The 26922-nt window shown below is 43.2% G+C and overlaps 1 protein-coding gene and 1 long non-coding RNA gene across 8 annotated transcripts in view; one reads left to right on the plus strand and one right to left on the minus strand.

Annotated features, from left to right (window-relative positions):
• Positions 1-26922, minus strand: part of DNAH8 (dynein axonemal heavy chain 8) — a 10041960-nt gene that overhangs the window by 3459809 nt on the left and 6555229 nt on the right. The window lies entirely within an intron of this gene.
• Positions 14851-24168, plus strand: LOC144762192 (uncharacterized). The gene is made up of 3 exons (XR_013596063.1): positions 14851-14943; positions 15041-15115; positions 15621-24168. It is a non-coding gene; the product is annotated as an uncharacterized LOC144762192 (long non-coding RNA).

Consider the following 26922-nt stretch of genomic DNA (forward strand, 5'->3'; position numbering starts at 1 on the left):
AATACTTATATTTATTCAGATCAATTCCTTTGGCGCAGAATAGGCTTTTTTTTAAACAATTGGATAGCATCTTTTGTAACTTTATTTGGGGGTACAAGAAGGCTAGGAGATCGTTAAAGACATTGAAAAATCAAATCGGATCTGGCGGTCTTAATTTTCCCGACATGAAATTATACTTTTGGGCTTCATTTGTAAGACGTATACGGTCATTACTAAATGCAGAGGAATTGCTTTTCTATCATCATTTACTATTAAAGGGAGATTTTAAACAATTTTTATTCCATATCACAGATCCCAACTACTACAAACGGGTTAAATTCAAGACTGCACGGGATATAGTAAGAATATGGAAGGATATCCTCGGTCATTGTAAAACCACTATATTTCATTCTCAATTAATTTTGTGGAACAACCCTGGTCTTCCGAGCATATTTAGCGACGGGGAATCACGAAGGTGGCAACTGAAAGGAATAATGGTTTTGGGCGACTTATATAACTCTCAAGGCATATTGGATTTTTTTACTTTAAAACACTTATATGGATTATCCGAAATATATAGGTTTAAATATATGCAAATCTATGACTTTCTAGTGCAAAAGAACAGAATTAACACTCTGTCGAGCGGGGGTATTTGGGACTTCTTAAACTCGAAAAAAGAGAAATCTATAATTAGCTCGACATATACATTTTTTATAGGTTTAAGATCTGACGACAACAATGTACTAGCTAGTAAATGGAATATAACATTTTGAATGAATTTTACAGGAAAACAAATAAGTAAATCTTACACTAATATCCATTATCACGTACGATCATCTAGCCTACGATTACAACAATATAGAACCATATATATGTTATATTATACCCCAGAACATTTTTCTAAATGGTCCTCAAATAATATCATGGGAGAGAAAACCAAATGTCCGAAATGTGCTGAATATGCGGCAGACCTTGTACATATGCTGTTTTCATGTCCAAAACTTGGGAAATTTTGGGAAGAAGTGGAAAAAATTTTAGTTGCAAAAAATATTCTTAGCTCTCCAATAACGGCACCAATGGTAATACTAGGCCCACATTTGACAAATAAGCCGTATCAGATACTGTTATCAATTCTATTTTCATGTGCCAAATTAACCTTAGCCAGGGCTTGGATTGACCCTAACCCACCCAATGTTTTGGAATGGTGGTACTTGGTCAATGAAATTAAAATTATGGAGTGCACGTTGGCAGAACTTAGGGGTGCTCGATCGTTAAAGAAATTTGAGAAAATTTGGGGGAACCTAGAATTGAATTGATGTATCCAAAGACTACTTTTAATTGTCTATTTGAGCTCTCTGATTTGACTTAGCGTTTATAATTAGTAATTCGAAAAATGATCTATTTATGTTTGTATTATGTATGTCTTATACCAGGTGAAAATAAAATAAAACTTTAAAAAAAAAAAAAAAGGCAATCAATAGTTCTGCTATAATAGCCCCCTTTGTTTTCACGGGCACTAATGGTAATGGTAGTGGTAACGGTGTAAATTTACACCCTGATTTGCTTGCATCACTTATAAAAAAACTAGAAGTTTCTTTAGCAGCAAAATTTGAGGAGCTTATTAAACCATTAACCAACAAGATAGTCAAGGAAGTGACAAGGCTGGGTGGTCTGTTATCGTCACAGAAGATTGTAACATCTAGTGGAAATGCACATTCTGGGGTGAAAGGGAGAGAAACTGTTGAAATTAATGACACACGGAATAAGGGGAGGGGGAATATTGTTGCGGCAGCGGCCACAGGGCCTAAAACACCTAATAGATTGGATATCCCTGTGGCAACTGCTTCGCAGCCACAAGTGTCTACAAACCCCCAAAGCAGTAGAGCTCCCAGACCCCCGAGGTATAACCGCTATTTAAATTTACCACCAGATTGTGCTCCGTTTGTGGCAGTATTGACTAATGTGCCCCCTTGCGGCACTCATCCCGCATCTCCTTTTGATGAATCTCATACCTCTCTGAAAAATAAGACAGTGTCATGGCTTAACAAAAATTGTGGTTTTCCCATCTCATACTCTGACCAGATAATGGCAGTAAGGCGTGTAAATTGGGTGGGACCTTCTAAAAAGATTGGTTCCGGGGACTGTATTGTCATAAATTTTAAACATCCCCAGTGGGCAACTGTCCTTCTGAGAGCTTCCTCTCTGGTATATAATGAGAACAGTATCTGTGTACACCCCCTGGGTTACTTTTATGCGCATCTGTGTAAATCTTTACCCCAACAGAGTTCAACTAGGAGGGTGTTTGAACCTTATACTCCTGTCCAAGAGACTCAATTTCTCTATAACATCACTAATTCCTGTAGGTCAGGTGGACCAAATGGAATTTATAACAGGAGCTCTAGTGCTGGACATTACCAATATGGGTCGAACTTAAACACACAGAATAGGTACCAAGTGTTATCCGGTCTTGAGCTGTGTGATTGACGGGTGGCACCTGCGGCTCGGGACACTGTGGCTACAGGTGAATGTATAATCTCAGATAACCCGGTGGGCATAATGCCAGGATGTCTTGCTGTCTCTTGGAATAGTGCTGGTCTTGCGGTCAAAATGTCTGATGTAAATTGGGTGACCTACATTAAGCAATTTTCGATCATCTGTCTGCAAGAAACCTGGGAGGTGGGTTGTAACCTTTTCTTGGAAGGGTACAAGGCCTTCTTTGTGCCAGCTTTGCCATCATTGCGGGGTAGGCCAAAGGGGGGTCTTATAATTTTTATTTCCATACTGATACCCTGTGAAGTACGAAGAATTGTAGCACAACATACAGGTGTAATGGGCTTAACTTTATCTGGAGGTAATGTCCTTGTGGGCCTGGTGAATTTTTACAATGCTACCCATGATAGTGCAGGCAGGAATCAAATTCTCATACTAAACTCTTTTGTCTCTAATTTTATGAAAAATCTGGGCCACAACCTCATGATCATGGGGGATTTTAATCTGCATCCATGTATAGATCCACTGCACAAGTGCTTATCAGAAATGACATGTGAACGTGCGGACTGTCTCCATATGGAGCACACTAAGGAGGGGGAAATGTGCAATGACCTACTGAATGACTTTGACCTTTCTCTGGCTATGTCACTAAAGGACCCGCTATATTGCTTTGATACCCCTACCTTTAAAGGGCACGGAAGGGGTACTTTTATAGACCATATACTGGTCTCTCGGACGATGCAAACTTTTTTAGATTCTTTTTGCATTGTTCCTAGCGAATTTAGCGACCATAACCCCCTATCAATCTGTTTAAAAAGTCCCTGGGTAAAAAAAGGTAGTAAGACCATTAGGCAAGGCAGATTGGGCACTACAGATGGGAGGAGATGGCTAAAATGGTCAATGGTCTCTGCGGATATCCTTTATAAGAACATTTCTGAAAGGTGTGCAGAGGACATTAAAGTTTGTGCCAAGGTGGGGGGTGAACCTAGGCTAGTTCTAGAGGCTTATCAAAATATTTCGGAGAAGGTGTCAGCGTTTCTATCTGTCCCTAATAAAACGCAGGTTAATACAGGCCCGAGATGGTTTAGTCATGACTGCACTAAAGCTGCTCGCAAACTGAGGCTTGCATTGTCAGCTTCCCCGAGGAATCGGGAGGTTGTAAAACTATGTAGAAAGGAATATAAGGCTATTACTGTCGCACGTAAGGAGTTTCTGAGGAAAGAAGCCTGGGAGGAATTACTCGACCCTACTACCCTGAATAGCAGCACCAAATTCTGGGCACTGGTTAAAAAACAATTTTTGACCGAGGACCCTGGAGATGGACTTGTCTGCTGTATAACCAAAGAGGAATGGGATAGTCATTTCAAAAGTCTGTACTTACCGGAGGTTTCTGGAATTATGGTTGCCGCCCCCCCATGATAGGGGCAGCACTATTATATTTGAAAAAAGAGAGGTCTTGACTGCCATAATGGGTCTCACTGCAAATAAAGCCCCAGGACCTGATGGAATACCACCGGATCTCTATAAATCTGATCCAGCTCTTTGGGCACCCATTCTGGTTGCTGTATTTAATGCTGCGGCCATAGTGGGTTGTCCGGGAACGTGGGGACTGTCAACCATAGTCCCTGTCTTCAAGAAGGGAGATAGGGGAAGTGCTCTTTGTTACCGACCAATATCCCTAATCGACTCAATGGTTAAGATTATGGGGAGAGTTTTACTTCAACGCCTAACAAGCTGGTCGATTGAAAATAACATCATGTCGATTTCTCAATACGGCTTTTGTGAAGGCCGCTCCACTATAACCCAGTGTCTTAACCTCTTTCTTATTTTGAATAAATATACTGTGGTACAGAAAGGAGTAATTCATCTTGCCTTCATGGATCTGTCCTCAGCCTTCGACTGTGTTAACAGAGGGAGGCTGTGGCAGACCATGAAGGATAAAGGAGTTGATAGGGGGATTGTGGATTTCCTAGCGGATTTGCATAATGACACAAGAGCCAGCGTGAGGTTCTCACCGACTGGGGAAACCACAGGAAATTTCAGTATTAATAAAGGAGTACGTCAGGGGTGTATCCTGGCCCCTTTTCTTTTTAATTTTTATATAAATGATTTAGAGGCTGAACTACAAAAGGTAAAATCTGATTGTCCGAGAGCTGGTGCGAGGGGTATTCCTTTACTTTTATATGCCGACGATGCGGTTTTAATCTCACGAACAGAAGTGGGTCTTCAGGCACTTTTAAATGCTTTTAATAATTTTATGTCTGTTAGGGACCTCATGGTCAACAATTCTAAATCTTATATTATGCATGTTGGCTGTCAGCCTAAAAAGAAGTTCACTTTTAAATTAAATGATGTGTTGATCCCCATCACCCACACATTCTCATACTTGGGTGTCTTATTCGATACGAAGCTTAGTTGGGCTCCACATGTGGCCAGGAAGAAGGGGGAAATGACTAGAGTAAATGCCTCCATCTTGAACTTTGCCTCCAAAATGGGGAAAAAGCCAAATGTGGCAATGATGAAATTATACAATGCCAAATCAATAGCCACTGCAGTATACGGTAGCGAGATATGGGGCTATACAAATGGTGAACAACTACAAACAGTTGAAAACAATTTCTTAAAGCGTCTGTTATGTGTCCCGGGTAGCACACCGAATTTAGCTGTACATGAAGAGCTTGGTTGCCAGCATTTATCCGACATTGTGGGATTGAAACCACTGTTATGCTGGGTAAAATTATGGTTAAGTGATGATATTCCCTTAACCCAACTGATAGTGGAAGATCTTGTATCACTTGATCATGCAATGTGTGTACCCTGGCTTAAATATCTGAAGTCCCAATTTTTGAAGCTTGGTCGCCTGAACTTGTTCGATAACCCGAGGGATACAGTTAAGGGTGATGTTGCAGCTATTAAGAGGGCTTTTTCCATGGATCGTAATGCCCTAAGAGACGAAGTTGAGCTTTTGAAACCCAATGTTAGAAAGTATATCATGCTGAGAACTTGTGACACCATGGAAATGTACCTAACATGCTCCTTTACCTCCCATGAGAAATTTTTGCTGACCCGGTCTAGGTTCAACATCTTTCATCATCTTTTAATTAGACCTAAGTCGGACATTTTTAAGAAACCTGCAGCTCGCTGTGGCTGCGACGGGAAGTCTCCACAGGACATGCTGCATTTTATATTTTTATGTACATTTTATGAATATCCCCGTAGGCGGTATCTTGTCACTCTTTTAAAAAAATTAAATTTTAAACAAATCAGACCCGCCCTTATGTATTTACAGCTGGTGCACTCTGATAGTGTTCTCCAGGTGGCAGAATTTTTAAAATTAACTATGAGACTAAGAAAATGTTTAGATGAGTAACTGTGAATCATCTGTAGCCCAATGCACCAATGCACTTTTTTTGTACGTGGGCACTATTTGCACTTTTCTTGTACTAATTTTGTCTACTCACTCTTTTAAGAACCATATGTGTTGTATGTAACCAAGATTGACTTTGTAATTATTGAGATGTTTTTAATATGAAATGTGTAATGTTTACTTTTATGGATTGAAATATATCCGAAATAAAGTCAATTTACTTACTTACTTACCTCTCTTCCTTTGATATTGGGGGTCTGGATCCTTAATCACTCAACAGGAGATGGGTCAATTGGTTTATAGCACCAGCCCAGGCATTTTCACCTCCTTCAGTTCCAGACAGACATTTCAGAGACACACAGAAATGCTCAGAACACAGAACTCAGCCTCTTTCTAAAAGAGTGGTTTATAAACACACAGGGACAAAACCACCTTCACAGAAAGATGCTTTTTGACACAGTGAGTCCAATATACTAAACTTCACCTCTCCATTATAAACTGAGAGGAAAGTAGGCTAACAAACACAACACCCAGCCTCCCACATTCTTTTCTATGGACAGAATGGCTTTTCAGCAGTGAAAAACGAAATGGAGGGTTTTTTACTGTCAGAACATAATACACACCTCAGTCTATGTTCTGCCTTTTACCTACACTGCACCCTGCCCAGGGGTTACCTGGTACCTAGCACAGGGTTTCCCCATGTGTATGTAAAAGGGAAAGTCTGGCCTGACAAGTGGTTGCACATGTCAGGACTACAGGCTAACTTAGCATTCTGCGCGCAGGCCCTACCCTGAAGTCCTGAGTTCCCTTCTCTGAGCGCCCTTGCATTACTAGCCCTTGCACACCCAGTGCACATCACTAGGGACTTTTACTAGTAAGGCAAACATACCAATCATGGCCAACCAATCACCATTGTTTTACATAAGGAGCTCCTGTACTTTGACACTGATCAGCAGTGGCAAAGTACCCAAAGCATCTAAAAGCAGAGGTAGTAGAGGCAAAAAGTCTGGGGTAATCACGCCAAGATATGCCAGGTCTAACACTTCCCCAAGGTGACCAGTCGGAATAGGGATAGGTGGAGAATTCATTTGTACACAGCCTTGAGGAATGTCTTTACATTTGGAAATCAGATTATTAATTTCACAGTTATTGGTTTTGGAGGTTGTACAAACTTCAGAGGTAGCCATAGGATGGGGTAGGACACTAGAGGTGGCTGAATTAGCACCAGGGTCTACCACAGCTTGTTGTATATACTTGGTCTGAGATAAACCTTGTAAAATACAAGCTATAGAATCTAAGTGGGCATAAATAGGTTGCAAGAGTTGTTTATAATTATCCAAGAGTGCAACCCAGTTTGAGGGAGGAGCAAAGTCTGTGGGTTGCTGACCATTCAAACAAGACGAACTCAGTGGTATGGCAACCTTTCTGAACTTTTTAGCGGGACATTTAGGATGTAATGTCACGTTGCCTCTTTTATGTTTCGACATTTACAGAGGTAGGGGTTATCAATTTCTCCCTATGTGTAGTAACAAGCTCAGAACATTCCGCGAGTGATCTAGCAGCCACCAGCGGTTCTATAAGGATGGCCCCATCTGTATTAGTTACATTCCCCTGTGTTGGTTGAACAAGTGAGGTAGATAGTCGTCACACCCCTAAGCCCAACGAGAGTCTCCTTTCTGTGAGGGCAATTTCGTTCTCTAAAACCGAGGTTGCTCTGGTCAAAAAGGTATCAAAAGTCAGTTACCTCCTCAGTTGTGGAAGACTTTTTCTTTACCATTGTAGTTCAAAGACTAGAGTGCACAGACGTTAGGGGGGGCCCAGCCCAGTCTCTGGTGGGCATGGACAGGCCCGCTTTGCACCGGCATGCTGGCATGCTGGGATGCTTCCCATGCCGCGGGAGCACCCTTTGAGCGCCTCTTGGCGTGAAGGAAGGTAGTGGGTGGCACCTGCCACAATTTCAGGTGAGGGCTGTGGCCCACGAGAAAGTGCAATGTGCTTGGCAGCGATGACGGGCTCCCGTGCCGCAGGAGCCCTGAGCAGCCTTTGAGCGCCTCCTGGTGCAAAGGAAGTTTGTGGGCGGTGCCTGCTACAGTGCCAGGTGGGGGCTGTGGTTCCCGAGAAAGTTTGATGTGTTTGGCAGTGATGACGGGCTCCCGCACCGCGGAACCCTGAGCACCCTTTGATCGCCGCTTGGCACGAAGGAAGGTAGTGGGTGGCGCCTGCTGCAATACCAAGTGGGGGCTTTGGTCCCCCGAGAAAGTGAGATGTGATGCAGCGATGACTGCATACTCAAATCACAGACAGGGCAGGAAATATCCCCCCCACCGCTCTTCCTCCTGAGCCGCGACAGTGTAATCACAGAGCGAAAGGTTTTGGAGCACTTTGTTAGTATTTAGAGCTCGGATCATAGGTAACTTTCACCTCACACTTTGTGTCTGTGTAATTTACAAGACTTACACATCTTCTTCACTGCACTATTTATCACTACTTTGAAGACGTTGCAGGTGGGTCTCTTCCTCCGATATTTACAATCTAACAAGCGGTCGAGAAGGCCCTTTATTGCAAAGCAATAGGTCTTGCATTTGCGAGAGTTTAAGATATTAGTATTGTAAATGACAATGCCTTTTATTTATGTTTTATACCCCAAAACATAAATAAAAGGCATAGCCATTTACAATGCCAATAACTCAAACTCGAGTGAATGCAAGACCTATTGCATTGCTAATGCTTGTTTACATGAGTGTCATGATTGAGGCAAAGCATTTTGATCATGGCGCACAGGTGGTTGGTTATTTGCCTATTACTCTTCACAGCACCATGTATGACAAGTCAGGTTCATAGTTCTTGCTGTTGAAATTAACTAGTATCATTATTAGTCCAGCAAACGTTTTGTTTACAGCTGCACTTTTTTCCAGTTTGTTTTCCTAACTAAACATCTCTCTGGATAGGGGTCTCTTCTTGGTTTCTCACTCTGTATACTTCATACTTCACTCTTTTATATTGCCTTTTACTGATTACAATATTTCATGCATAAGAATGTGTTATACACTCGATGTATTTCCCCGTCTCTTTACTTTGTTTCTAGTTGCCCCTGAAGAAAGGACTGTCTGATTCCAAAATGCACTGGGCGTAATTTATACAAAGAAAATTTGTGATGGATTGGTATATCATTCTGCAAATATTGCCATTATATATGCCAATCTCTATTTTGTTTGAAACACTTTAAGAATTGGTTTAAATCAACAATGAAATGTACACATAGGTTCCTTTAATTAAGGTTATAAAGGATCAAAATGTTTGTTTTGTTTAATTAGCAATCAAAAGCTGTGATAAAGTCAAAAGAAGTGCATGCTGTTTTCCATACAGCGATTGTCGCCTGGTTTATTAGAAAAATTGCTGGTGATGGCACATTGGAGGAAAGAAAACTTTGCATATAACTGTGGCAATGTTATGGGGCCATCAGTGACAAAATGTGGTCCACGACTGTAGGAAAGTAGAATCCGCTGTCATGGTTACCCCCACTCTTTGCTTGGTGTCAGTATGTTTTTGACCTAGTGTGACTGGGATCCTGCTAATCAGTCACTGTGATTTTTCCCTAAATTGACCATGGTAAGAACTTTTGTACATCCACAATTGGCTGCTGGTGTACACTTGCAAGTCCCTAGAATATGGTACTAAGGTTCGCAGGGCATAGGTACACCAGGGGTCTCCCATAGGTACACCAGGGGTCTCCCATGGGCTAAAGCAATTATTATGTCACCCATGAGAGACCACTCAAACTGTGACTACAGGCCTATCATTTCATCCTGTGTGTGTTGCTGCTTTCACCTCTCACAACAGATACAAGTTTCCTTATATCTGAGGTCACTACAATTAATACATTAAAGGCATCCCTACTGCATGCCTTTCAGTCCTGAAGGCAGGGTGCTTGATTATGAGCGTGAGGGTGTTCCTGCAGGAGCAGGACACCCTAACAAAGCTCAGGGTCAATTATCCAGGCTTTGTAAGTGTGGTCAGCCATTTTAATACATATAGTGGATATCAGTCATTAGGAGATGTTCGACTATATAGTGGCAGCACCAAATCCAGTCATGTTTGTTTTCAAATATGTTGGAATTATACCCCAACACAGATTCCAGTGTTAGAGGTACGACCCCATGTACCGGTGGAATCCCTTAGGATACCCCCTGTACTCCCGGTTACGGCCCAAGAGAAAGCAAACCTGTGCTTTTCACAAATTTCATCATTTTAGTGAATGCATGCACATCATTCTTATTCTTGTTATTAAACCACCTTGTGAAACAATCAAAGAAAACATATGTATCTGAAACACTCAAAGCCAGGTGAAATCATAGCATTTAAAACAAATTAAATTCGTGATATATATAGTGTCACTATATATATCACAAATGTAATTTGTTTTCTTTTGGGCCGTGTGGGGCTCTACCTTTGAAAGTTATTTTTTGGAATATGTTAATTATGCTAAGATGCAAACATTTTGTATCATTTCCAGCCCTGATGAAGCCGATGGGTTCTCAATAACCTCGGCGAAACGCGTTGGTATGGGATTGGAGTTGCAAAGAAATTAAAAGAAGAGAATCTTCAAGAAATTTTGGATTATTTTGTTTTGAGAACTTTAAAATACTAAGCTGTTTGAGCTTTGATAAGTGGAGTGCTTCAATCTATGTGGACATTGAACTGTGCCTAATCTTTTGATTACGCAGGGAGGAGAGGGGTGTTTTCCTCCCCATTTGTAAGCACCCGCATCTGTAACGATATTTATAGAGAAAAAAAGATATTATAGTGTATCACCTCTTGAGCGCTTTTAAAAACTCCTTCTAGCACCCAAGGTTGAAATTGCACTTTAGTGGAGGGCTGCTCAGAGGACACTGGTATTTCCCTGTTTGGGGCTATAAGGACAATATGAGTGACAATAATGATAGAGATAAAGTTGCGGCAGAACTGTTTGAAAACCTGTGCAAGGGTAGTACAGTCACCCAAGCGATTAGGAGTGTAACACAGCAAAAAGATGAAGGTTTACGTACGAAATTTACCAAATTAGAGAGACTTAAGAAGTCAGAAATGTCCAAATGGTGGGACGGTGCCACTTTAAAGCAGTATGCAAAACTGAACAGGATACCAAGGGGTCTTCGCTCCCAAATCATGCCTACGTTTGATGACCTCGATGAGGACTTACTAGGGATTTGGGAAAAGGAGTTGACGTCAAGCTCAATGAAGTTGATGGACATACTAATTAAAAATTCTGATAGGAAAGTGGCGAAGTTTCAAACTGAGATTGCCCAACTAGAAGCAGAAATTGCAGATCTTAACCTTCCTGAGCCCACTGCGAAAAACTATGAAATACTAAAGGGAATTTTAAATGATCATCAAAATGATATCAAACAAAGGAAAGCACGTAAGCTTAAACGAGACGAGGTGGATTATACTAGTGGAAGGCTATTCACATTTTCTAAGAAATATGATTATTTGATGCAATCAGATAAGAGCAAATAGCAACAACAAACTATTTCTTTAAGCTCAAGTAGTACCTCCTTGAGCAGTATTCCTACCAGTAGTAGTGAAACAGAAGGGGCCTCTGGATCATCAGTGGGGCAAGTGCACCCTTTAGGGAACTCATCATTCTCTCTAGAAGTAAGCAGAATGAAAAGGGGAAACCGCGAGAAAGCGAGACGTCCAGGGCCCCCAAAACAAGAAGAGGAGGGAAAGCAGGCAGGCGCAGTAGGGCGGGGAGGGATGAAACTAAGGTCTTGGGACAAGAAAACACAACAGTAGAAACTAGTAGTGAAGTTGAGGTGGTGAATTTGTCTAAGATCTCTCTTACAAATGACATGGTTGATCTACTTAAAAAGGGCTTAAGTTTTTGCCCAGCAGCAAGAGGTAATATTTGTGATGTTAAAATTGATTTATTCAAATATGTGAGGCGATTAAAATTGAAAAGGTATTTTGCTTTAAATCCAAAGAAAAATAAAGATGTAACCTTGCAAGCAACCAGCATGATGTCAGACTCTTGTACAATAGGCAATATTCAGGATACAGTTTCTCTCCTATCAATTACAGAATTGGAGGAAGATCCTGTAACGATGGCTAATTTGTTGGAGGATCTAGGAATTGGACCAGATCTATCAATATCTAGTGGTCTCAAGAATAAGTCCAAATGGTCATCAAATGTAGCAAGTGGTAGCAGTATTGAGAATTTTCACAAATTGATAGTTGCCGATTTGGACAAACAAACCAAGAAGGCCACCCCGGGGGGGGGGGGGGGTGTAAATGACAATTCAACAAAAAAAGAAAGGGATGCCTTGAACATTCTGATTAACGATGCAGAACTAATCATTAGAAATGCGGACAAAGGGGGAAATATAGTGTTGATGAACAAAGTTGATTATGAGCAAGAGATTTATTCTCAGCTAAACAACAAAACTTGTTATGAATTAGTAGTCCATAATCCAATTTTCTCCTTAACTACTTTGATTAATACTCATCTTAAGCAATGGCATGACATGGGTTTGTTGGACGATGACGAATATCTCTATCTAAGGGTCAATCGTCCAAGATACCCATGTCTTTATACTTTACCAAAGATACACAAGGGCCTGCCATTTCCACCAGGGAGGCCAATTGTGTCTGGCATAGGAGGACCGACCGAAAGACTCTCACAATTTGTTGATGTCTTCCTTCAACCTATTATGACTAACTTGCCATCCTTCATAAAGGATACACGACATATCCTAAATGTTTTGGGGGATATCAAATGGGAACCAGGGATGATATTAGCTACCCTGGATGTGGTCTCGTTATACACGAGCATTAGGAACGAACTAGGACTGAAAGCTTTGGACCACTTTTTTTCTAAAAGACCAGCCAGTCATTGGCAGCATACACAAATGACCCTGGCAATGACAGAATTGATTCTTGATAACAATTATTTTTTGTTCAAAAATGAGTGGTACAAACAAAAACAGGGGGTGGCCATGGGCTCCAAATTCTCTCCGGCATATGCGAATATATTTATGGGATGGCTGGAAGAAAAGGTTGTTTGGGGCCCAGGTGCAAGTGAATGGTCTGGATCTATCCTGTTTTGGGGGAGATTCATTGATGACTGCATCATGATTTGGACAGGGTCCAAGCAGTCTCTAAATGATTTCTATGAATATCTTAATGCAAATGAAATGAATATCAGATTCACCACCAATGACAGTACAACCAATATAGTGTTTTTAGATGTAGAATTATACATAAAGAATGATTGTATAGAAAGCAGATTGTATCGCAAGCCAACATCGTGCAATACGATTTTGCATGCAAAAAGTGCTCACCCACATAACCAAATCAAGGCGATTCCATTTGGGGAAATGTTGAGAGCAAGGCGCAATTGCAGTGAGACCCAGCAATTTGATGAATGTATCTCTGATATTGAAAAAAGGTTTATCAGAAGGGGATATGATAAACGTAATGTTCATATGGCGAAACAAAGGGTAATGAATGTGGAAAGGAAAATGACATTGAAACCTACAGTAAAGGAGGCAAGTGGAGAGCAGCCAATTAGACTCATTACAGATTATACTCCAATGAGCAAATTGCTGCAACAAAGCATGAATAAACATTGGAATGTTTTAAGGATGGACACAATGTTGTGTCAACATACAGGAGGAAGGCCACAGATAACTTACAGAAGAGGGCAGACCTTGGGTACCCTATTGAGCCCAAGTTACCCAGTGTCGGATCGTGTGATAACTTGGTTGGATAAGCACTCGAAGGGGTTCTACAAGTGTGGCCATTGTGGTATGTGCAGGTGTGCGAAGGATAAGATCAAGCCCTTTCAGGTACATAACAGCAAAAAGTATGAGATACGGATGAATATAACATGTAGCACAAAATATGTTATCTATGTCATTGAGTGTAAATGTTCACGAGTTTATGTGGGCAGCACAATCCGCATGTTAAAGGATAGAGTCAGTGAGCATTTGAGAGCAGTGAAAAATAATGACGTTAGATACCCAATAGCGGAACATATACATACATGTACTAAGCAGGATCAAAGTAAAGGCTTCAAGTTTTATGGAATTAATCATGTATACAGTGACCCACGGGGAGGGAACAGGGAACTGAAATTAAGACGGCAGGAGGCAAGATGGATCATGCGCTTGCGGGCCATAGAGGACGGCCTAAATTATGATCGGGAGCTAGAATTCTTTCTGGGTGATTAATGGTGAAATACCACTAAAGCCCTAAAAATAAGGTAACTGTAATATGTCGCAAAATAATGTAAGGTAGCAAAATAACTGAGAATTATTGTTTAAAATGGTCAGCACGATAGATACATAATACTAATTCTCTGAGTGGATTACCTTGGTGAGTTAACATGTGTGGCTGTGTACTTAACAAATATATTATGAAAATTAGAAAGCGAAAAGAAACCCACTCAAAGATGGTGGGGACATACTGTTTATAAAAAATGGTCCGTCTCTTGAAATTAGAACGTGATAAGGAAATCCATCTAAGGATGATGGACTTAAATAACATAAAAATAATGGTCCGTTTTTCGTCTTGTGGTATAGGCATTTTTCTCATACTAAATGAGGTGTAGTAATAGTAGTATCTAGTAATAGCGTAAAATGGTGAGAAACCTACTCAAAGATGGCGGCCATACTAGTGTCAGTAGTAAGTCCGCTTTCTACCTTGGGGCCATGAGACAAAACGGATTCAGGAAGCGGTCGGGGTGTCGCCTGTACTCGGGACGCCCAGACTGTGAGAAAAGGTAAGCCCTATACATGGGGGGATACTTAGGAACAAAGCACGCCGATTAGAGTCCACTAATGGCGAATCATGTGCTTAAATTTAACAGAGAGGAGGTGCTGAATATAAAGGACGACGGAGTCACGATATAAATATGGATTAAGCATATAATTCAAGGTACGATATAGTTTGTTTGGGAAGGCACATTTGAGATAAGAATAAAAAAACGGGGAGAATAATGTGGATTTCGTAATTTCAGGTTGAAGGTATACTGATAAGGCAGGCTGACATCGAGATTTGAAGAAAGAGCTTTGATAGTGGAGTAATACGGAGCGTTGGGGATAATACAGGTGAGACTAGTTGAAGTATTTTATTACGTTAAAAAATGGACAGTCATGGGTGCAACGGGGACTAAGCTATGTCTCTGTTTCATTGTTAAAAACATAGGTACACAGAGTTAATTTGATCCAAAGGGAGGATTCCACAGAAAGGATATAGCAGGCATCTTCTCCAGAATATGAGGTAGGAGAATTGCAACTAAGAGTTCGAGTTTGAAATATGACGTAACTGATCCCAGATCTTTCCTTTATGCCGAGACTTAAGAGTAAGGGAGTGCTCTCTCTTTCAGGCAATAATTCGAACGAAGAAAAGGTAAATGCCATAATGGCAAATCTAGTAAATATGGGGTTATAGGAAGAGCAACAGAAGCAATCTCACATGAGGCTAACCACTTTTATATACAGCATGACCAGGCAGTGACACTATATATATCACAAATTTAATTTGTTTTAAATGCTATGATTTCACCTGGCTTTGAGTGTTTCAGATACATATGTTTTCTTTGATTGTTTCACAAGGTGGTTTAATAACAAGAATAAGAATGATGTGCATGCATTCACTAAAATTATGAAATTTGTGAAAAGCACAGGTTTGCTTTCTCTTGGGCCGTGTGGGGCTCTACCTTTGAAAGTAATTTTTTGGAATATGTTAATTATGCTAAGATGCAAACATTTTGTATCATTTCCAGCCCTGATGAAGCCGATGGGTTCTCAATAACCTCGGCGAAACGCGTTGGTATGGGATTGGAGTTGCAAAGAAATTAAAAGAAGAGAATCTTCAAGAAATTTTGGATGATTTTGTTTTGAGAACTTTAAAATACTAAGCTGTTTGAGCTTTGATAAGTGGAGTGCTTCAATCTATGTGGACAGTGAAGGAGTCACTCCCCTGCATCTGCAGACATGACCTGTCTACTGTTCCTGACATTGCATGAACTTCTCGAGGCTCAGCAACAAAGGTGGTGGTTCTACAATTTCCTCAAGGCCTGACCTGTACTTTCTGCAATTTTGAGGCATATACCTCTCGGTGGAACTGCTGGGACGAAACCCCTGTGCACCGCGGCAACTTACTGTTGGCCAAGGTAGGTAGGCTCTGCACTCCAGAGATCTTCAGGCTAAAAGAAGCTCTAGCTTCTAGCATCTCTAACTGTCCTTACCACATCCTCTGCACCGTGGGACTTCCTTATTGGTAAGCTGATTGAGGTCCTCTTGCAACTCCTCTGCCTTTGGGTCCTCCTGAGGGTTTTCTCCTGCTTCAGTGGGCTCTCCTGTTTTCACCAGCCTGCTCTGACTCTGCTGCTGTTGGCAAGTCCCTTTGTACCTTGTTGGTCCTAACATTGCTCCTTTCTTGTTCTCAAACCCATTGCAGCTATCAAAGATGGCTTGCATGGTTTCTGGTCTTCCTCAGCGTCACATGGCCCTCACAGCTGCAGCTACAGGGTCACTATCAACTCGTCTGAACCATCTGACATTGGTTGGCATTGCTATTCCATACCTCCTAGTCACTCCTGAGTGGCATAGTAGTAGTAGAAGGCTTTTATTCGATAAAAACATATCTTAAAAGCATCACATTTTATAAAATACATTTAAACATTAAAAATTGCAGTTGAAGATTAACATCACAATTTGACCATGTTCATTAAAAATTCCAAATTAAATATTTTGTTTAAGCCTTTTTGTCCTGATGGACCATCCCCATGATAAAAACTTCGAAAGACCACAAACATACAGTGACCGTGTGTCAGATATCAAAATACGAAGTGCCTCATTTTGGTGCCTAGTCCCCTACAGCCGACATATTGGTTTACGCCAGCTTTTCCTCGGCGACGCATATGCCGGACAGGCAAACAGGATGTGGGCATCAGATTCTTTTCTGGTTTTACAGATAGGGCAAAATGGTGTTGTTTGGTACGGGGCTTTCCAGCGAGCAGTTAAAGCGCGCACTGGAAGAGCCCCAACCCTAAATCTAAAATACAAAGCTCTATCAACAGATTTCCAAACAATATCCAAGTAGGGTTCCCGAAATGCCGCATCCTTAAACCTTAGGAACTCTTCCGTTAATCTGCCATGGGTTGGGTCAGTGCTAGTTCTAGATGCGACCCATCTCCAATAGAGGGTCTTTAAAGTTGCCTTCGGGGGAGAGGACCTACTTACCCAGGCTTCATAAAGGCCCAGTTCGCAAAGTAGAAATTTTACATCTTTTAGCCATTTTATTTTATGCCATCCCGCCATCGACATTACTTCTGATAATCCCTTTGCATACTTTGCCAGTTCCGGCACTCGCCATAGCCGGGCCCATAAGAGCAACGGCCGGACTTTTGCCAGATCATTAATAGAATGACATCCTAAATCGAGTAACAAGGGTGTCATTGGGGTGCTCTGTGGGAGTCACATAAGGTCCCTTAAAAACGTATTTTTGGACCTTACCAGTTGATCTAAGTTATAGATACCCCACAACTCTGCCCATAAAGGGCACAACTGACTCCCTTTGCTTTGTAAATATCGATGACAGGGGCAATCGGTCTAACTGAGGAAGAGCGCTGTTCCTTAAGGAGCGCCCCGTGACCCTCTTGTGGCTTAATAACATTTTGCAAAGATGTGGGGTCCACTGCATGGTATCCGAAATGCGTATACCTAAGTAATCAAATACAGTGACCCTTTCCAGGGATACATAATTTAGTGCTGGGGGTCGCCAAGTTTTTTCGGGGGGTTCAACACCAAATACTTCGTCTTATCTGTATTTATTACAAGCCCACGTTGGATACAAAAGGCCTGGAAATTATCAAGGAGGCTTTGGAGGCACACTGGGGTCTTAGCTATTAAAAGCGTATCATCAGCGAATAAGAGGTTTGAAATTCGCTCGCCTGCCAGGGATGGCGCATCAGATGGTTTTTCCAGCAAGTGCTCAACCACTCCATTCACATATAGCGAAAAGAGAGTGGGAGCAAGAACGCATCCCTGGCGGACCCCTCTCTCCACTGGAATTCTGTTGGTTCTCTGGCCCTCGGTGCCCCACCTCACTTGCGCAAAGTTTCCTTCGTGAAGCCTCATTAGGATTGACATAATATTAGACGGAATCCCCATATCAGACAACACTCCCCAAAGGAGTTCCCGTGGCACAAGGTCAAAGGCAGTCTTTAGATCAATAAACCCGAGGTAAAGACTGCCTTTGCCTATAACAACCACTTTCCAATAAATTAGCAATAATAGGAAAGCCTGCTCTATTGTTCCAGTGCCAGCCCTGAATCCCGCTTGATAGTCAGAGAGAATCTCATTTTCTTGAGCCCATTGTAGGATTCTCTCAAGTACCACCTTTCCAACAACTTTCTGGGTGGAATCTATTAGGCTTATTGGCCGGTAATTGGAAGGGTCGTCCCTAGGCCCCTTTTTAAAAATAGGGACAACCTCAGCCCCCTTCCAGGATTCGGGGATGGCGGCACGTTTATTAATAGCAATGAGTAGAGTATAGATAAGCTTCCCCCATTTGGGCAGATCGAAGCGGAGCAGGTCCCCGGGGATGCCATCCGGGCCAGCTGCCTTTTGGGGCACAATGCGACTAATCGCATATTCAAATGTATTTTTTTTTTTTTCAGAGTTTTATATAGCGCGAACTAGACCCGAACCGAATCGGGTATCAGAGCGCTTTACATGGCACCAGTTACGTTACATGAGGACACACATTAATGTTAGGCACGGGGAGATTAAGTGATTTGCCCAGAATCACAGGAGGTTTTGGCGTCGTTATCGAGACTTGAACCCAGTTCCCCAGGTCCGAGGTCGAGCGCCCTAGCCGTTAGGCCAACTTCCTTAGTTGTAAACGGATATGTGGTGCTATCTCCTAGGGATATATGGAGAATACATGGAGCTGGATGACTAGCAGCTCCTTGCTGGCACGTATACAATTTCGAGAAGTGATCAAACCATGCCTGGCCGGTAATGTTACACGAAATAAGATCGCTATCAGGACTATTCTTGGCTCTTATGGTGTTCCAGAAGCGACCCGCATCCCTCCCAGAACTGGCCTCTTTTAGTGTTTGCCAGTACTGATCCTCACACTCCTTTTTAGCATTTGTTGTCACCAGCTTATACTCTTTCCTAGCTTGTTGAATCAGAGGTTGCGACTTCGCCTTAACAGCCTTGATTAGAGCAGACTTCTTTTTTCTGCATTTGGATGTATGCCACCCCGGTATACCCTTGGACCTCTGAGGCCCTCTCTCGGACCCCCCTCCTGGTTGTACCAGGAATAGGTTTCCCACCGACTCAGTGGTATCCTGAAATACTGCCGTTACCCCTGAGGGGTCACAGTGATCTAAGAGGATCGTGTCCAACTCACTTTGTGAGGCTACCAGCAATGCTTCTATAGTCTGGACTTTCTCTTCATCCAGGGCAACTTTGCGCCACTTAAGGCGCCTTCCACAATTAGATGGAAAAACTTTTGAGGTGGATTTTACTTTACTTGGTACAACTGGACCATTTTCGCTTGGCCACAAGTGATTTAGACTCAAAGAGAGCAGGTTGTGATCACTGTCTACAGTGGGTAATATTACCATATCCTGCACAAATTGCCAAAGCCTTAGATCAAGGAGAATATAGTCAATCCTTGACGAATGGTTGATCCTGTTATACGTATGGGCCTGGAAAGATCTGAGATAGTTCTATTTATTGGCTGAATTGCTAGTGTGGGTATACCCCTCCTAGTATCATCCTCAGTAAGTGCCAAGATGTCCTCTGTCGCAAGGGGCTCGAATGTACAATTAAAGTCCCCTGCGACCAGGACTTGCATAGCATCGTGGCAATCTCTGAGTTCACTTTCTAACATTGTTATTGTAGGGGATAGGGAACCACCTTTAGTGCCCCTGGCATATATATTAAATATATCGAGAGTTCTCCCCCTATGAGGGCCTCTCAGTGAGATCCTTAGAATGTCTGGTGAGCTGCCTTGCCTTTGTGTAATGCTACAACCCAGGGAAATGCTGACCCAAATAAGGAGCCCACCTGAAGGACGACCCTTCCCAAATGTTGAAGGTACCGCAGGCAGAAAATAAGTAGTGTAGCCGACTACATAGTTAGGTTCCAGACTCCAGGTCTCCTGGAAGATACAGATCATATATGACTCCACCAGGGTATTCCAGTCTGGAACATCTAACTTCGTGGAAATACCTGCTACGTTCCAGCTAATAATCTTTATCATTGTATCGGCCACTACTTGCCCCTGGGAGCAATTTAGTGATACACTAAATGGATTTGATTGTTCTCCTACAGTCTCAGTCGCCAAAAGCGGCGGGAGGGGAACATGCAATGAGGGGGCATTGCTCTGATCAATAGATTGAGCTGCTAGGTTCATACAAGTACCTATGGGACCAACATGGATATCCCGTTGTTAATCGATCCAATCCCAGACTTGGGCTTGTTAACTGATACCTCCACCTTGGATGTATGTCGTTACAACGCGATGTTTTACATCGCAGTACTTTACGACGCATGTTTTACAACGCAAGTCGTTACCACGACTTGCGTTGTTGGGGGCTGGATAGTGAATAGTTTAATTTACTATTCCAACTCCAGTCCCCGTGGATAGTAGGGAAGGTGTTGGATAGTAAATTAAACTATTTACTATCCTGGAGCGCCCCCCAGCGCAATTTGTTGTTACAACTTGCGTTGTAAAAGTTGCGCCATAAGGGAACTGCGGTGTAACATCGGCGTTGTAAAGGATGTTCCTCCTCCACCTCAGTACTTCAGCAGTTGTTGTTCTCAGCAATTAAAGGTGCTAGCCCTAGCCTTTTCCCCGATTCAGTTTCATCAGGAGGAGTGAGATTGAGTGGGATATATGAGGTTAGGTGAAATTTAGTTGGGATCCAGTGCCTATGGGGCCTTTTATTGTCATCGAAGATAGGCAAGGGATTAGTAAGTGAGCAATCTCTATGTCAATACCCAGCATCAATTCCATAACAGTCTGGACCTCTGCCAAAGACAGAAGTTGGATAGATATGGGAATCACCTGTGGGTCCTCCCGTAAGTTGCTTCCCAATGCTCTGTCTTTGCTGCCAATATACAGGCTGGGGGTGAAAGTATCCCAGATCATAAGTGCTAATCCCACTACCATCATGCATATTCTGTTGATTACAAATTGACCTTACGACTCGCATATCCCTGAAATTTAAAAGGATACAATCGCCTGGAATATCCTTGGTCCTGCTGCCCACCCAGCTAACTCATCTAGCAAAGAGGACCTGGTCATCAAGTTGCCTTGGAAAAGGTCTATTGTTGTTTAGCCAGAATGTAGTTTTATTTTTGAGTTCGGTGTATGATTCTGATCTACCCGGCATTAGCCGTGGAACTCCTGTTAGAACAACTACATAAGGCATACAAGCAGGAGGCAAATTGATGTGAATAGAATTGGTATCAGTACTACCTGCCAAATCAGGCTTTTGGGGTGGGTTACATGGATCTTTTCCCTGTCTCGCTACGTTACTACGGATGTGTTCACCTTTCTGGATCAATATAGGTGCACTGTCACGAGCTCCCCTACCCCCTTTGGTCAGTGATTGGCTTATTGGTGTACTGCCAATATGAGTTGTGATGGCTATCGCTGGGGAATTAGTTCCACTTTGGGGCCCAGAAATGTCTTTTCGATTTAGGGATACGTGTTTGTCCATTTGTAAGGGGTCTACCGGTGGAATTCGCTTCTGTTCAGTTGTATCTTGGCTATTTTTTTAGTGTAATTTAATTAAAGCCTTTATAGAAAAGAAGTTATCAAGGGTCCCTTGTTCAAAGTGATCCAATCTTTCTGACAAGACTTTTATCCTCTCGAGTACCGGCAATATAAGGGACATAACAGTTTGCTCAATGTGGGCAATAAGTTTCTTTTACAGAAGTTAAAGGACGCACTAGGTTAGGGCTGGTACTAGGCAACGGGGCAGTATTACCGCTAGTTGGTCCACTGCTTACTAGATTTTTAGGGGGTTTCTCAAAGAGGGTCTCCATTGTCTCCCAAAAGCATGCATCAGCTGGTGGACCTCTGTCGTTAGTTGGGATGGGTACAGCATCAGATGCATTACTATTAGCATTCTTCCCCTTTGTTTCATTTTGTTTAGCAAGCGCTTTCTTTTGTTTATTACCACCTACATTCCCCTTAGCATTTTTTGCAGTTAGACATTCCCTATTAGTGTGTTTAGACTTACGCCTAGCCTTCTGCCCTCTGGTTGTTACACGCGGACTGTCACTACTTAGACTTAGCCGCGAGTCAGAGACCGAGATTGAGCTTAGTGGCGTGTCACAGCACCCATTATCTACCAAATTCCCTACCTGAGACGAAGGGTCGGGAATGACCTCATTTAGGAAAGTGGGGGTCAGTGACAGCCTTGTATATAAGGGGAGAAACTCAGGAGATGCATTGCCCATCATAGGAGCAATATTCTGAGTTGTTGGAATATGGTGGACCCCTGGAAGAGCAACAAAGGATGGCGCCAATATCGAGTCCTGGGAGTTAATAGTGAACATCGATATGTTGGTAGAGGGCAAGAGGGGAAGAGAACCAGCAGGGAGCGAGAGGCGATGTTCTGTGCTTTCTAGCCACCGCCCCAATGGTTTTCTGCAGCATACAGTCAATTGCTGTCAGACTGGGTAGCGGGGATTTGAAACCGCTTTTTGTTTTGGGGCAGGAGCAGATACCACAGGGTTATTCTTCCCCATTCTTTGCCACTATGAATACAGGGGGTAGATATTGTGGGCACACGTACTGTGCAGTCAACAGACGCCAACAGATACAACACTATGTATGACACAGTGTGAGGCACTAGAAGATAACACTCATTGTCCTACAGTCAACGATTACTATATGTCTTAAAACTTTTTTACGCCAATTATAATTAAAACACATGACTATTAGGATATAACAGGCTACAAGAGCACAAAATCACAAACCCAAGAGGGGTGGCCCAGCCCGGCCTCACCCGGCTACTAACGGTCAGAAACGGTCCTGCCCTTGTCCCGGGCTTCGCCCGGACACGTCCCGCGCACGTCCCGTGCTGCATGGGAGGAGCCTAATTATATAGAGCAGGCAGGCGGGTTGATTACGGGAAGAGGCACCAGCTGGTAACAACTGGGAATGCTGGTCCTCGCAGTCCCGTACTCCCGGTGGTATAGTGGCTCTGTCCCGATTTAGACACCAAACAGCAGTGACCCACAGAAAGTCAGCAAGTAGGAAGAACCTCCACAGTCCTCCGCAATCCAAGGTATGAGCGCTTTCAGTCAGCGAGCGGCTCCCGCGAAGCGGGGGCCGCGAGGCGTTATAAGGCTGCAGGCAGGCAGGCGGGCTGATTACGGGAAGAGGCATCAGCTGGTAACAACTAGGAATGCTGGTCCTCGCAGTCCCGTAATCCCAGTGGTATAGTGGCTCTGTCCCGATATAGACACCAAACAGCAGGGACCCACAGAAAGTCAGCAAGTAGGAAGAACCTCCACAGTCCTCCGCAATCCAAGGTATGAGCACTTTCAGTCAGCGAGCGGCACGGCGAAGCGGGGCCCGCGAGGCGTTATAAGGCTGCAGGCAGGCAGGCGGACTGATTACGGGAAGAGGCACCAGCTGGTAACAACTGGGAATGCTGGTCCTCGCAGTCCCGTAATCCCGGTGGTATAGTGGCTCTGTCCCAATTTAGACACCAAACAGCAGTGACCCACAGAAAGTCGGCAAGTAGGAAGAACCTCCACAGTCCTCCGCAATCCAAGGTATGAGCGCTTTCAGTCAGCGAGCGGCACCCCCTGAGTGGCATAGACTCTTTCCCGTCTGCATGCAAGTTCTGAACTACCAGAATTCATCCTTGGGCTCCATCAGACTTCTTCACCTTCTTCTCCAGAGACTTTTTCTTCAAGTCTTCCAATGTCTTCTTTGGCGGTTTCCAACGTTCCTCCACGCCAATGCACCTGGCTTACCTGTTGTAGGTTACCTGGTCTCCAGGGCATCCACAGGTGAGGTGGCTGTCCAACCTTCCATCCTCTAATGGAATTCATCGGGGTCCTCTGGGAAGGGTCCTTGTTCTGAAAAACGACATCACCGACTTCTCCATTGACTTTCATTGGGCATGTGACTGTGTTCCCACTCTGCACACAGCCTCCCTGGGGTTCCAGGGTACTTACCTTGGGTGGTTCATTGTGTCCCCAGCTCCTCTGGGTCTTCAAGTCCAAGTCCCGTCCTCTTCTGCAGTTTGTGTTCCACTTTCTTAATATGTGGTTTAGCCTTCCTTGGAGAACACTGTATTTTGTGCTTATTTATCTGATTGCAATTGAATTATTATGCTGTATTTCTGTTTATATCTTCATGTACAAGATATACCAATGTGTTAGTGCATGTTGTGTAATAAATAGACATATTTTTTACATATATACTGTGTGGTTACTTTTCGTTTGACTTACTCTACATGATTAACCTAGTAACACAAGCTGATAAACACACCTTCAAGATAAGCCTGAAGGCTGTTCTGCACAGCTACCACTTTGAGAGGTTTCTATGGTTATCAAAGACCACTAATATCAACATAAGGGTTGCCTTGATTAGCGTAAGGCTTATCAGTTGAATAAGTGTGCACCATGTACTAAGCCAGCCTCCTACATTGGTGTGTAGCGTTTTGGATTTAAGGCTGCACTGTTTTACCATTTAATCTAGGTGTGGATGGATGAAAAACCATCACTAGCTTAGACAGATATAAATAATTTTTGCAATTTAGTAAGTTCTCCCGAAATTTTTGGATTGGTAGAAAAGGGTCTAGCACAACCCTTTCTCCTATCTTTGGAAGTTTAGTTTCACTAGGGTAGGGAGGTGCAACACCACGCTACACCTAGTCACCATGTTTTTAGTTGGGGAAGTCAGTGAATCCCAACTCTATAGATACAGTGGTCCCAAGTTCCGGGAATATAGGACCCTAGCTGCATCCAGAAAGATAAAGACAGGTAGCAACCCTAACACAGAGCAATTCTTAGAGATGCTACTTCACTGTGAACTCCAGAATCCTGAGAGTCCAAAAGAGCAGGAAAACTCCGGGTTGGGAGGGCTGCCCTCAAGAAGAAGGGTCATTGGTGGCTCACCCCAATAACCCCAATTCTGAGCATGACCAGGGGTAGTCTGAGGACCCCTCACTGGTGAACTCTTAATCCCCTAGTGAATAGTATAGATAGTACAGAGGGAGTCCCTAGATGTAGGTCCCCGTTTATTCCTCATGGGACGGTGCAAAGAATCAAGGGGAGGTCTAGGTCCCCCTCTGTCAATTCAACCGCATCTAACCACTCTATAGGGACCTCCATCTCTAGCAGAAGGAGGACTCCTTAGAAAGGAGTGTCATCTGCTCAAACTTGAGAAAGCCAAGCTCAAAATCAAGAAAGAACAGATGGCCCTTGATATGGAGGCCCTGGAAGTTCAGAAGGCTGGGAAGAATTTGGGACTAGGATCCAATGGTTGCAGTACTATCAATCCTAGGGTCAGGGAACATTGCTTTATTACTAGGACCTTGAGCAGGATAGTCCCTCCTTCCCAGGAGGGGGAATGACATCCAGAAATGGATCAGTGTTCTAGAGGGGGCCTGTAAAGTTCAGAAGCTCTCTCAAGTGCAGTGGGCAGCTATTCTGTGGCTCTCTTTTGCTAACAAATGTAGAGACAAACTACTCGCTGTTAGGGATGAAGATACAGACCATTACTCAGTCTTGAAGAGTGTCCTCATAGATGGATTTGGTTTAACCACTGAACAGTACAGGGATACGTTTTGGGACACACAGAAGGTACACACCCAAGACTGGGGAGATTTTGTATACAGTGCTATTAAGGCTCTGGGAGGCTGGCTTCAGGGAAGTAATGTACATAATTATGAGGGAATGTAAAATGTATTGATGAGGGACCACATCCCAAACAGTTGTAAATATCAACAACGGCCTCAGTACCTGGTGGACTCTGATCTGACCTCTTCCCAAGAATTTGGAAAGAAGGCAAACAAATGGGTCCACGCCAGGGTCAAGCAAACATCTCATGGTGGTGGTCATCAGAGAAGCAAGATTCTTCTAAGGCCCAAGATAAGAGTGGGAAGAAATATAAAGACAAGAAAGAGTCTTCACAAGGTCCCCAAAAGTCGTCCTCTGGGGGTGGGTCCAAAACCTCTTCCTCCTCCAAGAAAAATTGGTGTTACCTGTGTAAGGAAAAAGGCCATAGAGCAAAATATGCCAATACTCTAAATCTGGCACCAAGGAGACTACTACTCTTGCTCCTAAAGCAACTAATGACCGAGCACCAGTCCAAGTAGTAGTAGTGCCCCCAAGGGATTAGTAGGGTTAACATTGGGGTCTGGAGTGGCTTCTGGCCTAGTCCTCACACACTCAGGTTATTCTTGTCTGTGACACTGGCATGGAACTTGCCACTTTACTTGTAAGTCCTACTAACTTGGGCAAATACAGACAGCAGCCATTCATTAATGGCCAAGAAGCTGTGGCATAGAGGGAAAAAGGACCCAGTGTCACTATGGTGACAGAGAAACAGGTGTCTTCTGAACAGATCATAATTGGTCAAATTTACCAATTGACCAATGTCAGGCCTGATCATTCCTTGGCAGTTGTGACTCTCAGCTGGGCAAGGGATAACTGGCCCTAAAAGATGTGGTTTCCTGCAGACTGTCTGTTGGGCAATGATTTAGAAACTTCAGTCTTGTTTTAAGTGGAGTTCAGGACACATGCTGAGATGATGGGAATCTCACCCAGTGCCTTTGCTGTTACCATTGATAAAGCCAAACAATTAAGCACTGAGGGAACCCTGGATCCTGGAAGAATGGACTAGCAAGGTCCCATGGGAAGGAGCGGGAAGGGTAAAGATGTATCCTCCTCTCAGGCCCCCAGTGAGGATCAGTCTTCTGAGGCAGATGAACTAAGTCACTGTCAAGGAACAATGCCAGAGGAACTTGGGCATGACTCTGCAGAGTTCCTGGGGCAGGGGGCTCTTCCAGGGCAGACTTGAGTCTGGAG

The sequence above is a fragment of the Lissotriton helveticus genome, chromosome 6 (assembly GCF_964261635.1).
Source record: "Lissotriton helveticus chromosome 6, aLisHel1.1, whole genome shotgun sequence".
Classification (NCBI taxonomy): Eukaryota; Metazoa; Chordata; class Amphibia; order Caudata; family Salamandridae; genus Lissotriton; species Lissotriton helveticus.